At 44.9% G+C, this 14674-nt stretch overlaps 1 protein-coding gene across 2 annotated transcripts in view; it reads right to left on the bottom strand.

The window, feature by feature from the left end:
- ADCY2 (adenylate cyclase 2) overlaps positions 1–14674 on the bottom strand; it is a 278106-nt gene that overhangs the window by 47092 nt on the left and 216340 nt on the right. The window lies entirely within an intron of this gene.

Here is a 14674-nt window from a genome sequence, read left to right as displayed (position 1 = left end):
GGACCCTACACGTGCATGATTCAATCATGCACTGGGCCTCTAGTATATCCTATATAATAAAAGGCTAATATGCAAATTGTCCTCTTGACCAGGAGTTCGACCAGCAGGCAGGCCGGCCAACCGCCTATGTCCCCTCCCCCTGGCAAGGCTGGCCGGACCCCACCCATGCACGAATTCATGCATCAGGCCTCTAATATATATATATATACTGAGTAGCCAGATTATTATGTGTTTAGAGATCATAATAATATGGCCACTCAGTGTATATATTTCTTAAAAACGTAAGTAATGCAATATGTGAAATACTAATGTAACAATTAAATGAGATTCTCTAATAAAAAGTGACAGATAGATAGGTGAGCTTAAAGAACAAGTCCAGTGGCCCAGCATCACACCCTCATCATTGTGAGACTGTCTGCATGTTAATTTTCCTCTCTAATTCTCCCAGGTCCGCCTCTGATTTCCCCTAGAGCCTGTCTGGAAGCATGAGCTGCCCTGGACTCCAGGGGCTGCAGGCAGCTGAATCTCTGGCTGGTGGCAGGAGGCACACACAATGGGGCTCTGGAGGGCATTTTCCCACCAGCAACAGGGGAGGAGCCAGATTTGTACCTCAGGCTTCTAAAGAGCAGGATTTGGTGGTGGCATTAAATATGTCATCCAATAAGATGCCCTTTAATGCTCTGAACATGCAGTATCCTGGAGGGTCCAAGAGCTGGAGGACACCCACCTGAGGATGCTTACTTATGTCATTATCATTTAATACATGCTACTTTTAATAATATTAATACCACAGACCCTAATCAGATTTATGTTCTGGAGGAGAAGCTATAATAAAGTGTAAAAAGCAGAGATTCAATAAAATGTCATAGTCATCTATTAGAAGATGATGGCATTGGGTTTGATTTTGGTAAATTAATATGAATTTGCATCTCAATCAACTAGAATTAGTGTTTTTAAGAGAGAATCGTTAAAATCAATGACTTTGTGTCTATACACAGAAGTTATCAATAAATTTGATAATAAATATGTTTAAGAGCAGAAATGCAAAATTTTATTACTCTAGGAGAAATTTAAAGCCAGCTCAGATTCTATATCACACTTAGGTAAAATATTATCTAGTTATTGCACAGACTTATTTTTGAAATTAAAAAATTACTTTGTTTGAAATTTTAGAATTATACATGATGGTGATCTTGCCAAATAAGCTATCTAATAGGAATATGTTATACTCTGAGTAGAGATTAGTCGCTTACTGAAACAGATGTGGGCAGACACACGTGAAATTGTTTCTGCTCCTGCAACATGCTGGGCAGAATTACAAATCAGCGCCCATGTGTGCCTACTGAACATGTGGCAGGGTGTCCGGGAACACCTTCATGCTCCTGTTTACCCCTAGAAAGAAAACACTTGGGGCACCTCACTAAAGACCATGGGTTTGGCATGCACTGGGTTCAGGATAATGAATTTAGGATGTAGTAGGTTCCATTTAGTTTTCTGTTCAGTCTTCATGTATGCCTCCAAGTACCCCCATGCAAGCATTTTTAAACTTAAGAGAAATATTGCTCTCAAGATCAGGGAGGCAGGCAGCCACCCCAGTCTTTTCACTCCTGTGACCAATTTCAGGCAGAGTGAATAGAACTGAAATATAAAGACTGGTAAGCATTGCTGGTGGCAAGGACAAAGAAACAGAAGATAAGAGATGAGTAGCCTGAACTATAGGGACATTTGGGGAAGAAGAGGAGGGAGATAAAGATTATGGAAGCAGAAGGAACCAACAATGAAGAAAAGAGGGAAAAAAAAGACCAAGATCTTAAAATAGAAAAGATCTGACTAAGGAAAAATGGGAACATTGATTCAATTTGAAGTCCTGAATAAAAATTACAATTGGATCTTGACATGATACTTTACTTCAGTTTATTCTGTTTTGGGTTAAGTATTCAAATAAAGTCCTGGATAACAAAAATAAGTTTATCAAAATTTATATCATTCTAATGAAGCATCCTATATAATAAAAGGCTAATATGCAAATAGATCGAATGGCAGAATAACCAGAACTGAACAACTGGTTGCTATGACGTGTGCTGATGACTAGGGTACGTACACATGGAACATGGCGGGCATTGGACGTGACAGGATGGTGGAGCAGGTGAGCAGGAGCGCCAGACCAAGGTGGGGCGCCGGATGCTGTCACTGGGGCGAGCCTCTGGTGTTTATTGAAAATTCTTTGCTCCTGTGCGCCTAGGTCCTGCCCGGTGCTTGCACCTGCTGACGGTGCTGGAACCACCACTTGCACCCACTGCCAGCGCTGGCCCTGTTCGCACCCACAGCCAGCGCCGAAGCTGCCATTTGCACCTGCTGCTGGTGCCTGGAGCCAGTCCCAATCGCTCAGCGCCATCAGCGGGTGTGAGCGGTGGCTGCCGGCCCCGATTGCCCCACAGGGCTTCTCCACCTCCCCCTGCTCCTGAGGGGTGATCGGGGCGGCAGCCGCCTCATGCACCTGCTGCCAGCAATGGCCCTGCTCTCACCTGGTGCCAGCGTCAGAGCTGCTGTTCATACCCACTGCTGGTGCCGGCCCCACTTGCACCTGCAGCCGGTGCTGGAGCCACTGCTTGCACCCGCTGCCGGCACCCAGCACTGGTCCCGATCGCTTGGTGCCATCAGCAGGTGCAAGCAGCACTGCCTGCCCAGATCGCCCCGAGGGCTTTTCCACCTCCCCTGGCTCCTGAAGGGCAATCGGGGCAGTAGCCACCACTCGCATCCACTGATGGTGCTGGCCCCACTCGCACTCGCTGCTGGAGCCAACCCCAATTGCTCTGCGCTGTCAGTGGGTGCGAGTGGGGCTGGCACTGTTAGTGAGTGGGAGTGGCAGCAGCAGAAGCAGGGCTGCTGGCAGAGAGGGGACCAGGGGCCGCAGTGGGAGGGGCCGGGCGGGGGCACAGAGGATGGGCCAAGACCCAGCCCTGTGCCCACTGCAGCTTCGCGGCCCACAGTTCCTTTAAAGGTGCATGAATTCGTGCACTGGGCCCCTAATAAATAATAATATCTCAAAGAACATTTTAGCATTTATTCAGAAGATGCTACTTATGGAAATGAGCCCAGGTTAGTCGCGCTAGTTGATCTTTGGCTTAATTACTGACATAATTTTACCCAACTCTGTTTCCTCCCTCTCCTGATCATCAGTGGGTCTCACTGTATCCTGTGTTTGCCTCTTACTTACAGTGAGCTCAAGTGGGCCTTCTAGCAATGCTCTTGGCTGTCAATGCCACACCCACTGACAAATATGGTATTAGTATTACACATAGTGGGAGATGTAAAGGAAAAAGAATATAAATTTATATGAAAACCCTATCATAGAGATGGTGCTGGGGAAAACGAGCAGTGTGGTTTGCTAGAAAGGGTACAGAGTGAATGTCAATGTTCTTCATTCAGTAAAGGCAAAATATTCCCCACAGAAAAATACAATAAAATGCTCATGCACTGTATTTGGGTTAAAAAAATATTCCCACCAAAAATGTTTCTCTTCCTTTGTTCTTATATTTTGTTTTTTAATGTTTTGTACTGGAAACAATTGGTAGTCTCTCACTCTAAAATACCATATAATTTAATGCAGTCATTATAAAAGCTTTTGTAGTTTCATTAGTGTCCATTTAAAAAAAATAAAATGAAGTATCTGGAAATAACTAGATGCTTATATTAAGTGAAGTTTTAATTCAGAACAACATTCAGAAAAATTATAACTATGTTATAGTGGCCGAATAACAAGCTTGCATTATTAGAAGCACAAAACTTATCTTAAAATCTTGCCTGACAAATATGGTGAAGTTTATCATATAAACATGTGCTTTTGTGTATTTGCCTAGAGGAACACCTTCTTTGGCATTTAGTTGGCCAAGGATTGTATTTTTGAATGGCAGCAAAAATTATTTGTAACATTTAATGTCACAGAGACTGCCATGTGTGCTTTGATTACTTACTTGTACTTGAATTTCCTTCAGAAAGAATGCTTTATTTCAATCAATCATATTTTACAAAATCAACCTGTTTCTTTTGTGCTTCCTGAGTGAGCTATATTCCTCACCCACTTCGGGGCACTCACAGCCTGTCCACATCGCATTGTCTTTGCTGAAATGCTTATCTCTGGCCACAGGAAGAGCTGCTTGAGAACAGTGACCACATTACCCGGGTCTTTGTACTCCCACAGGCAGCACAGTGTTCGGCAGCTAGTAGAAATGCAATAGATGATTACTCAATACATTCATTGTCTTAATGATGAACCCTAAAGGAGACTCCCAAGGGCAAGAAACAAAGGAGCAGCTCAGTACTGGAGAAACAGTGTCCTGGGACCGAACACAGGGAAGAAGATGTTGCCTTGGGTCTGCAAATGGTGGGCAGCTGGAACCAAGACCCCTGAATAAAACCAGAAGCCTCAAAAGGCTGTTCCCTCCATGTAAACAAGTCTAGAAGAACTCCATGAATTGGTTGAGGGAAGCACTAATAAACTTTAATGATAAATTCCAACTCTAAATGGAGGTGTTGGGTTTGAAATTTTGTGATCTGCTTCATAATGAGAATTTCAAGTTGAGGGGTTGTTAATCAGTTCAAAAACCAGAAGAAGTCTTTGGGGCTGTGGCAGAAGAAAGAACACTGCTTATAAATGACTAGAGGCCTGGTGCACATTTGTGCATGGAGGGGGGGCGCGTGGGGTGTCCCTCAGCCCAGCCTGTGTCCTCTTGTAGTCCGGGACCCCCGAGTGGTTTGCCAGCTGTGAGCCCAGCTTCTGGCTGAGCGTTGCTTGGTGCTTCCCTTATGGGAGCATACTGACCAGCAGCTCTTGCATTGAGTGTCTGCCCCCTGGTGGTCAGTGTGCGTCATAGCAATCGGTTGTTCCACCATTCAGTTGATTTGCATATTAGCCTTCTATTATATAGGCTATATAGTTGAACCAATTAAATTTATTTATCCTTTTTAAATAATAATTTTTTTTATTTTATTAAAAATAAGTGGCCCGGTGCATGAAATTTATGCACGGGGCGGGGGGGGGGGGGGGGGCGTGTTGTCCCTCATCCCGGCCTGCACCCTCTCTAATCTGGGACCCCTCGGGGGATATATGACTGCCAGTTTAGGCCCAATCGCCCTCACCTGGCCCCCCTGCCGGCCTGATTGCCCCCAACTGCTCCCCCCTGCTTTCCCCTAACTGTCCCCCATCCCCCCCATTGGCCTGCTCGCCTCCAACTGCCCTACCCTGCCGGCCTGATCACCCCTAACTGCCTCTGCTTCGGCCCCACCACCATGGCTTTGTCCAGAAGGTCTCCCAGTCTAATTAGCATATTACCCTTTTATTAGTATAGATACTTTACATTACTGCATGCAGGGCACGTCCCAGTTGTGGGGAAGCCATTCCCACTGAACATGACCTCACAATAAAAAAAAATTACAAACTACCTAAGACAATGGACCTCACAAGAAATACTCAATAGACGTACCAGATTGTACTAGTAGAATTAGCACAAGAAGATCTGTAGATATTATATCAATCTGAAATAGCCTATAAAATAAGATTGAAGGAATAAAGATGAGTTAGAGTCTTTAATAAATGAGCATTTAAGAGAAAATAATAGATGTTTTTTTAAAAAATGAGCCTTATAGACTCTCGAGATTAAATTGTAGATACTGACATTAAAAACTCAAGAGAGTTATTCTAAAGAGGAAAAGATGGCTGCGAGGAATTACACATAAAACCACACAGAAAAATGAAGAGATGAAAAATATAAAAAATACACTGATGCACAGAAGCTACAATAAAAAGTTTCAACATGTAATGAATGTTTGAGAAAAACAGAACAGAAAGATTGGGAAAGAGGTAAAATACAAGGAGATATAGGCCAACATTTTGTGGGCCTGGACAGAACATGAGTTCTGTGGTCGAGGCGACACACCGAGTCGCAAACAGGAAAAATAAAATATACCTACACTTCAACAAAAGAAATCTATTGCCCATGACAGCAAATAATAATTTCTAAAAAAACAACAAGGAAGAAAAGACATATTATCTACCAAGGAACAGCCACTAGACTGTAGCTTTCTCCTGAGCATAATATCGTCCAGGAAAATACAGATTCATGTTTTCAAAATGTTATAAAAACTATCAAAACCAGACGATTCTCCAATACAAAAGGTGAGTGGATATTTCATGCACAGGCTCTCTCTGAAAGGATTACAAAAGGAATAATCCTTTGAGAATATGGACCCCAAGTCCTGGAGGAAGGAACGATATTCATGGAGAATGGTGAGAAATCGGTAAACAACAGGAATAAAAAACAACGAATAATAAAACCAGTTTAAATTTAGAAAAATTTAAACAGCACTCTTTGTCTTTCTGTGTTATTTTATGGATTATTTTTTCAGCTCTTATCACACCTTTATTATAACTATTGAGGTTTTTTAAAAAATATAATTTCTTTATTGTTTAAAGTATTACATATGTCTCCTTTCCCCGCCATTGACCTCTGCCTGGCCACTTCTACCCCCCAGCACATGCCCTCACCCTCCTACTGTCTGTGTCCATTGGTTATGCTTTTATTGAGTTTTTAATTTCAAGAAGATGAAAGATGGAAAAGAAGGATTATATTTAGAGATTTAGAGCTTAGTCCCTGTATTCTTCAACAAGAAGATGGATATAGTAATAGACTCTGTGAGTCATGTGCACAGTTATATGTTTTAAGTTAATCACCAAAAAAAAAAAATAGAATTTATAATTTCCAAGTTGCTAGAGGGAATATAGGAGAATAAATAATTCAATTGGTTCAAGAGAAGGCAGGAAAGGAGAAAAAAAGAAGTAGAAACAAAGAAGATACATGATGGATAAAAAAAGCAAAATGAATATGTAGCAGTAATTATAATACACTGAAGTGTATGACACTCGTCAGGTAAAAAAGGGGGATTTTGGGTCTGAGGCAATAACATAAAGCTGCATGTTGCTTATCACATGCACAACTAAAACCTGCATAAGGACAAGGACAAGCTGAAAAAAAACAAAAGATGGAAACAGGGACACTTTCTCTTGGAAAATATGAACCAAGAGAAAGCTGGTAGTTATATTGACATTAGAGAAAATAGACTTCAAGAAAAAACGCTCCTGTGGGGCAGAAAGCTTTTCTCCCAGCCGGTGTGTGACCGACTTTTCTTCCCCAGGAGACCTCGTACTTGTGCTTTCATCTCTGCCTGCAACAAGGTTGGAGGCTGGCATCATATTATCTCTGCTGTACAAAGCACAAGACGACCACGTCGAGAGAAAAAGGTCTTCTGACATTTTCTAACATTTTCATTTGGTGTATCTGGTGTACTTGTTCTAAAAGGTGCTTTGGTGTTGTTTCCTTGTGTGTGGGTTTTTTTTTTTTTTTTTTGGTAGTATTTTTCATTTCAATCACTGAGCTCTATTTGTTACTGAGATGTACGCCCACTTCAGGTAGTTCAGAAAGTTAAACCTGGCAGAAAATGTACACATTTTATCACTACTATAACAGTTTTTTTTATTGCTGATTGTAATGAAAATGTGAACTTGAATCTCTTATTCTATGTCTCAGTTTCTTAGATAAAATGCATTGTTTTATTAAATAATATATATGAAAACCCTTTGAAGGGCTCATATGTGAAAGCATTTTGCAAAGTATTAATATTAAGGGTACTTTCTTACTAGCATATTTTAGAGTCTACATATATTTATAAGTTAACATTTTATTTCCATTTTACCAAATGTCTTTTTAGATAGAGTTACACTTTCCCCAGAATCCAGTTTTAAATCAAATGGAACAACAGCTGAAAAATGTATTTTAGGAAATTAGACTAGAGGAGGAGAATACAAATGAGGTCCCATGTGAGGTTATCTTGACTTACGAATGTAACTAGAGGCCAGGTGCACGAATTTGTGCACCAGTGGGGTCCCTAGGCCTGGCTTGTGGGATCGGACCGAAACCGGCTCTTCAACATCCCCCCAGGGGTCCCGGATTGTGAAAGGTCACAGGCCAGGCTGAGGGACCCCACTGGTGCACAATCAGGTCTGGGGAGGGATGCAGGAGGGCTCCAGGGCATGTTCGGCCTGTCTCGCTCAGTCCCGATCAATCGGCTGGACACCAGCCGCAAGCTCACCTACCAGTCTGAGCGCCTGCTCCCTAGTGGTCAGTGTACGTCATAGCGACTGGTAGACCAGTCTACTGTCTGCCCCCTGGTGGTCAGTGCATGTCATAGTGAGTGGTTGAGCGGCCGTAGCAATCAATATTACACTTTGATTGGTTGAATGGATGACTGGATGAATGGACATTTAGCATATTAGGCTTTTATTTTATAGGATTTTTATCAATGGGTGCTCAGCAGCAACACAAGGCACGCTATGTGCTGGCCAGTGACCATGAACATAGACATCGCTGTCTAGTGCTGGGCACTTGTCTGTTGGCGACTCCACACACAGACTGGCCCCCTGGAACCTGTCTCCAATTAATTTTTAAGAATACTCAGGCTGGATTCCTATTCTGGCTCCAATACCTACTTGTTGTGCATTGCAGGGCAAGTTTGTAGCAATTGCAAGCTTCTATCTCATTAACTGTAGAATGTGTGTTTCTTCCAAGGACTTTTGTGAGGACAAATGAGCCAGAATATATATAATGCCCAGCAGATTCAGTCTTCATTTTGAATATAATGTAATATTTGCTACTAGTGAACTGCAAGGAGGTCACATACAGAACTATTAATGGGGATCTTGCCTGCCATAAGCAGTGTATATTGCTTCCAAAGAATCTTAACCAAGGATAGGAAACCTTTGCAGGTCTTATAATTATCACACTTATGAGCCTGCTCCAGTCTCCATTTCCATCCTCAAGAGATCTGCTCACAGATCCTTCTGCATTATTTTCCATGGGGGGAAACTTCTGGATGATCAGAATAGGAAACTCCCTGAAGCCCATGGCACCCCAGAGTCCTGGGTTCTGTTTCAGCTCTCGAGCTTACAACTCTGAAATGCCAACCAGCCTCTGCCACTGGAAGCTAAGTGCCTCTGGAGGCACTGATGCCGAGGCGCCCAGTGAGATATGACATGAGAGGACTCCAGGGTGGTGGGCCAGGATGTCCCTGGCCAGCAGCTTGCCAGAACTGGGAACAGGGATGCAGCGATGGTGAGCTGAATTCAGAGCTGCCAGCAAGGAAGAACTGAGGGTGTGTGAGGACACGGTGGGACGTTTTCTGAGCAGTGGTGCCAGGAGGTTGCATTTGGGTGCAACCCAACATTCCTTCAAGCTAACTGATATTAAATATTTATCTTGTGGTTCAAGTGCCTAAAGTACGACAATGAACAAAACAGGGCTGACGCAAACTCACTGAGGATCGTTCCATCTAAAATAATACAAATAAGAATACCAAAGAGGAAGCCCAGCCAGCAGGCACTGGGAAGGCTGGCGGTGGGCTCCACAGAGCTGGGTTAGGAAGGTTAGAGGATTATTTCCCACTGAGGAGTCAGCTGGAAGCATGTTGGAGTCAAGGAACCATGGCGCATGTAAGAAGGAGTTTCAAGGCAGAAAGATGGGGCCACTGTCACCACTGCTCTCTTGTCCACAGGTTCTTGTACACACAGAACTTGCCCTTTGCAAGGATGTCTCGAGAAAGAGGGATTAACATGGGCTCTAAGGGCCCCCTGGGAATGATGGCATTGGTGAGACAAGGGGTGGTGGTGTTACACGGAGCCTGCTGGGAGGCGAGGCGGGGGTGGGGGTGGGGGTAGGGGTGGGGAAGGAAGATAGAAATGATGGGAGTCCAGCAGCAGTGACTTAGCACATGCTATTAAACACAGTTTCGTGGTCAGCAGTCTGCTGGGTTCACTGGGAGAGAGGAAGCAGGTGTAGGAAACAATTTTTGTCGTAAGGAACCTGTTATCTATCAGGGGAGAAAACAGTCACACTCACAAAAAGGGGGTCAAATGAGCTGCCATGTAATCAAGTGCCAAATTACGGGGCACAGACCCTAAGTCTCATGCAGCTCTAAAAAGGACACCTCACAAGGGCCGGGGCCGTTTCTGAAAAGTTTTCTAGAAAGGCAAGCAAGTGTAGAGGGCACCCACATGGGCAAGAACTGAGAAGTGGGCCACAGGGGGCAGGGCAGGGAGAGCATGGCTGCCTTAGCCCCTTGGGCAGGGGTGAGCGTGGGGGGTGAGTCTGGGCTTCTCACTGCAATACTGACACTAACAAATTTCCTGAAAAATTTTATCAGAATGTGTCACTGAATGAACACATGTGTGATTTTTTTAATCAACAGGAAAAAGTTGCATTTCATTAGCACTCTTATTTTTTGCCCATTTTGATGTTTCTCCACTTTAAAAAAAAAAAAATCAAACCCAGCCATATAATGACCAATCGATTTTATTTACTTGCCATGTATGTTTTGTATAACAGAGGGAAACAAAGGTAAAGCTCTTGGTGGAAAAATATCAGCCAGGCTCACCTTTTATCAACCTCCTTTATGTGAAAGTATTTTACTTTAATTCTTCACAAAGAGAATTTAATATCAATATTAGTATGAATACTGCCTTTGGCATTTACGTTTTCAGAAAGTTAACATAAGTTACTAGAAGGTGAGTCTGGGTTATTAAGTATTTTTTCATAAACTCAGTATTTAATCCATAATTAAATGCAAAGCATAATAAAACCTCATACAATTTGGTAGGTTTTCAAGAGGCCAGGGAATGGGCAGTTAGGATGTAGCAACGTATTCTCCAAGACCACCCAGGAGTATTTGTGCTATGCATGGATTTTGCTTGAATTTGGAGGGTAGAATAGAAAGCATACAGAAAGCCTTCTTAGATTGGCTGTGCATTAATATGTTTGATGTTTACAGTTAAAAAAAATCCTTAGAGAATCACATAAATAGTAAAAGAAATCTCTTATTGGAATGAGAAGAATTCCTTTTTGAATTTTACCAGGATTACCTCTGGATCAAGGATTCCAGCTGGCCACTGGGGGGAGACTCATTCATGGATCCTACTGATTCAAGTTTAGAAAGACCAAGCTGTCTTTAAGTCTAACCTTCCTGACCATTTTGTCAAAATACAGGCTTCTTGTGAGGACGAGGCAGGCACCAGTTCATCTGCAGCCTTGAAATTTTTCTTTGAGATAACAAAGAGTTAAAAAGAACTCCTGAGCAGCTGGTGTGTGGGTGTCAAGGTCTGAAAAGCCCCCCCCTTCCCCCCCCCCCATCCCCTGGAACTGGAGGAAGCAGGCACTGTGTGTGTGGGCTCTCTCTCCATCACCCTGAAGGACCACAGGGCGGGTACAGGAGGAATCAAGAGCCGTGAAAAGTTCCACAGTGAGGTCGGATTATACTGAGGCCGAGAGGGGAGACTTTTCATGAGAGCAGAGCGTTCCCACACAGACATCAAAGTTGCTCTGCAGATTCATTTTTCAGTCTCCAGTCCTGTGTTCCTTTTCTACAGAAACTTAGTGGGAAGAAAAACAATCAACTTGAAACCCTAAATATACACTACTAGAGGCCAGGTGTATGAAATTCGTGCACGGGGGGCGGGGGGGGGGGATGTCCCTCAGCCCAGCCTGTACTCTCTCCAATGTGGGATCCCTCTCACAATCCAGGACTGCTTGCTCCCAACTGCTCGCCTGCCTGCCTGCCTGATTGCCCCTAACCACTCCCCTGCCAGCCTGATCGATGCCTAACTGCTCCCCTGCCAGCCTGATTGCCCCCAACAGCTCTCCCCTGCCAGCCTGGTCATCCCTAACTGCCCTCCCCTGCCAGCCTGGTCACCCCTAACTGTCCTCCCCTGCAGGCCTGGTTGCCCCCAACTGCCGTCCCTTCCTGCCCTGGTCACCCTTAACTGCCCTCCCTTGCCAGCCTGGTCACTCCTAACTGCCCTCCCTTGCTGGTCCGATTGCCCCTAACTGTCCTCCCCTGCAGGCCTGGTCACCCCTAACTGTCCTCCCCTGCAGGCCTGGTCGCCCCTAATCGCCCTCCCCTGCTGGCCCAATTGACCCTAACTGTCCTCCCCTGCTGGCCAGGTCATCCCTAACTTCCCTCCCCTGCTGGCCTGGTTGCCCCCAACTGCCCTCCCCTGCTGGCCTGGTCACCCCTAACTGCCCTCCCTTACCAGCCTGGTCACCCCTAACTGCCCTCCCCTACCGGCCTGGTCACCCCCAACTGTCTTCCCCTGCAGGCCTGGTCTCCCCCAACTGCCCTCCCTTGCAGGCCTGGTCCCTCCCAAATGCCCTCCCTTGCAGGCCTGGTTGCCCTTAACTGTCCTCCCCTGCCGGCCCAGTCATCCCTAACTGCCCTCCCCTGCAAGCCTGGTTACCCCCACTGCCTTCCCCTGCAGGGCTGGTCCCCAAAACTGCACTCCCCTATAGGCCTGGGTCCCCCGCAACTGCCCTCCCCTGCAGGCCTGGTCCCCCCCAACTGCCATCCCCTGCAGGCCTGGTCCCCCCCAACTGCCCTCCCCTGCAGGCCTGGTTGCCCCCAACTGCCCCCCCCCCCCTGCTGGCCCAGTCACTCCTAACTGTCCTCCCTTGCTAGCCTGGTCACCGCTAACTGCCCTCCCTTACCAGCCTGATCACCCCCAACTGCCCTCCCTTGCCAGCCTGGTCACCTCTAACTGTCTTCCCTTGCCAGCCTGGTCGCCCCTAACTTCCCTCTCCTGCCAGGCCGGCCAACCCTAACTGGCCTACCCTGCTGGCCTGATCGCCCCCAACTGCCCTCCCCTGCAGGGCTCGTCTCCCCCACAACTGCCTTCCTCTGCAGGCCTGGTTCCCCCCACTGCCCTCCCCTTCAGGCTTGGTCTCTCCCAATTGCCCTCCCCTGCAGGCCTGGGTCCCCCCCAACTGTCCTCCCCTATAGACCTTGTCGCCCCCAACTGCCCTCCTCTGCAAGCCCAGTCACCCCTAACTGCCCTCTCCTGCAGGCCTGATCACCCCCAACTGCCCTCCCTTTCAGGCCTGGTCCGTCCCAACTGCCCTCCCCTGCTGGCCTGATCACCCACAACTGCCCTCCCCTGCCGGCTATCTTGTGGCGGCCATTTTGTGTCCACATGGGGGCGGCCATATTTGCCCACATCTTGTGTGTTGGAGTGATGGTCAATTTGCATATTAGCCTTTTATTATATAAGATGATCCCCTCACCCCACAAATGGATGCCTTGGACTAGAAAATGAGAACTATGGCTATTGAGGCAAAATGATATAAGGTGCTTTACAATGAGGTTTGGATTTCAACAGAAGTACAAATGATAGTTCCTGTTCTAAAGAACTAAGAAATGGGCTTCCAAGAAGGATCTGGAGTCCAGGAAGACAGAGGGTGGAGCAAAATGCTTTCCACCCAAGGAAAATCTGAATGTAGGAAATCAGGCTTCTTTGTGTACGAAGCATTTTAGAACTTGACAAGGATTTACCCAGTCAATATTTACCCAGTCCTCTCTTCTCTACAACCTCTGGTATCTTTAGGGGATTTTTAAGAGATGCTGTGTGCTTGCCAGGAAATCAGAAACCATAGTCTCACTTGTGGGAGAGTTTCCAATCCAATTTAAATAATCTAAACTATGATCCAGCAAATAGAAACCCACACAAGTTTGTAAAGGTACAAGACAGAGGAGGCCAGCAGTGGAGACAGAGACATGCTTTGCAATCTCAGCACTTTTTGGGCAAAAGATTTCAACACAGACTAGAATACAATGGACACCTGGGGCTCCAAACCATAAGAGGCCATTCTGTCACTGTACTGATGTTGCTGGAAGTAATACTACCATATGTTTTTAAAAAGCAAAATGACATTACAATGGAGAAACACATGAAAAGTGTAAAACCAGGTAGAATGAGAGAAGTGCTCTCCTAGAAGCCACAGTGCATCCTATGGGTGTAGCACAACCTTGAGAAGTGACCAGGAGCCCTGCACACTCTAGGTCTGCTTCCTTGGTTGTGTCATCTACTTGCTCTTGTCAAAGTCTAATTGGAAGAAGAAATCATGACTTCAGAAATATGAAAAATATGAAATTTCCTTAACCTCACACATCTCATAAAATGCATTCATTCACTGGCAGATATTTTAAGGATTATTCCTGTTTATTTTGTGTAACGAACTATTTGTGACATTAACATTTTGGTTAACAAAAGTAAGGGAAGTGTCTCCACAGAGGATGCCCATGAACTCTGCTCAAAAGTGGCCTCTCCTCTTTCAACCCATCTCCAACCAAAATGGAACATCAGCTCTCTTTTGTGACTTCTATCCCATTGCTGGCCTTCTTAGGATGCTCTCATTGCTTTAGACTCAAGTAGATTTACTTTTTATATCCAGAACTAGCATCTAAACCATAAGAGCTTGCAATGATTGCCTTAAATTAAAACACTAAAAAAATATTTTTACATTTGCTATTTTGATATTCTAAGATTTTATATCTGGAAAGTTGATATAAAAGATATATTTGGTTTGAGTTTTAATTCTCCTGTATACTAAAAGTCTCCCATTATACTTATATAGTCACAGTTATAAATACTCTGAAAATGTTGAGAAGATGATAAAAATTGCTGACAGAAGCAAGTGGACCTAACTACAATTTTATGATGTGACATCCAACATCTCAAATAATCTTCAAATTAGTGTCCTGGTTGTGTGTGAGCTGCGTCAGTTTGTATTTTTAGCAGATG

Source organism: Cnephaeus nilssonii, assembly GCF_951640355.1.
Source record: "Cnephaeus nilssonii genome assembly, chromosome: 2".
Taxonomy (NCBI): Eukaryota; Metazoa; Chordata; class Mammalia; order Chiroptera; family Vespertilionidae; genus Cnephaeus; species Cnephaeus nilssonii.
The sequence above is the reverse complement of the archived record's forward strand: the minus strand, read 5'-3'. Positions and strand labels throughout refer to the sequence as shown.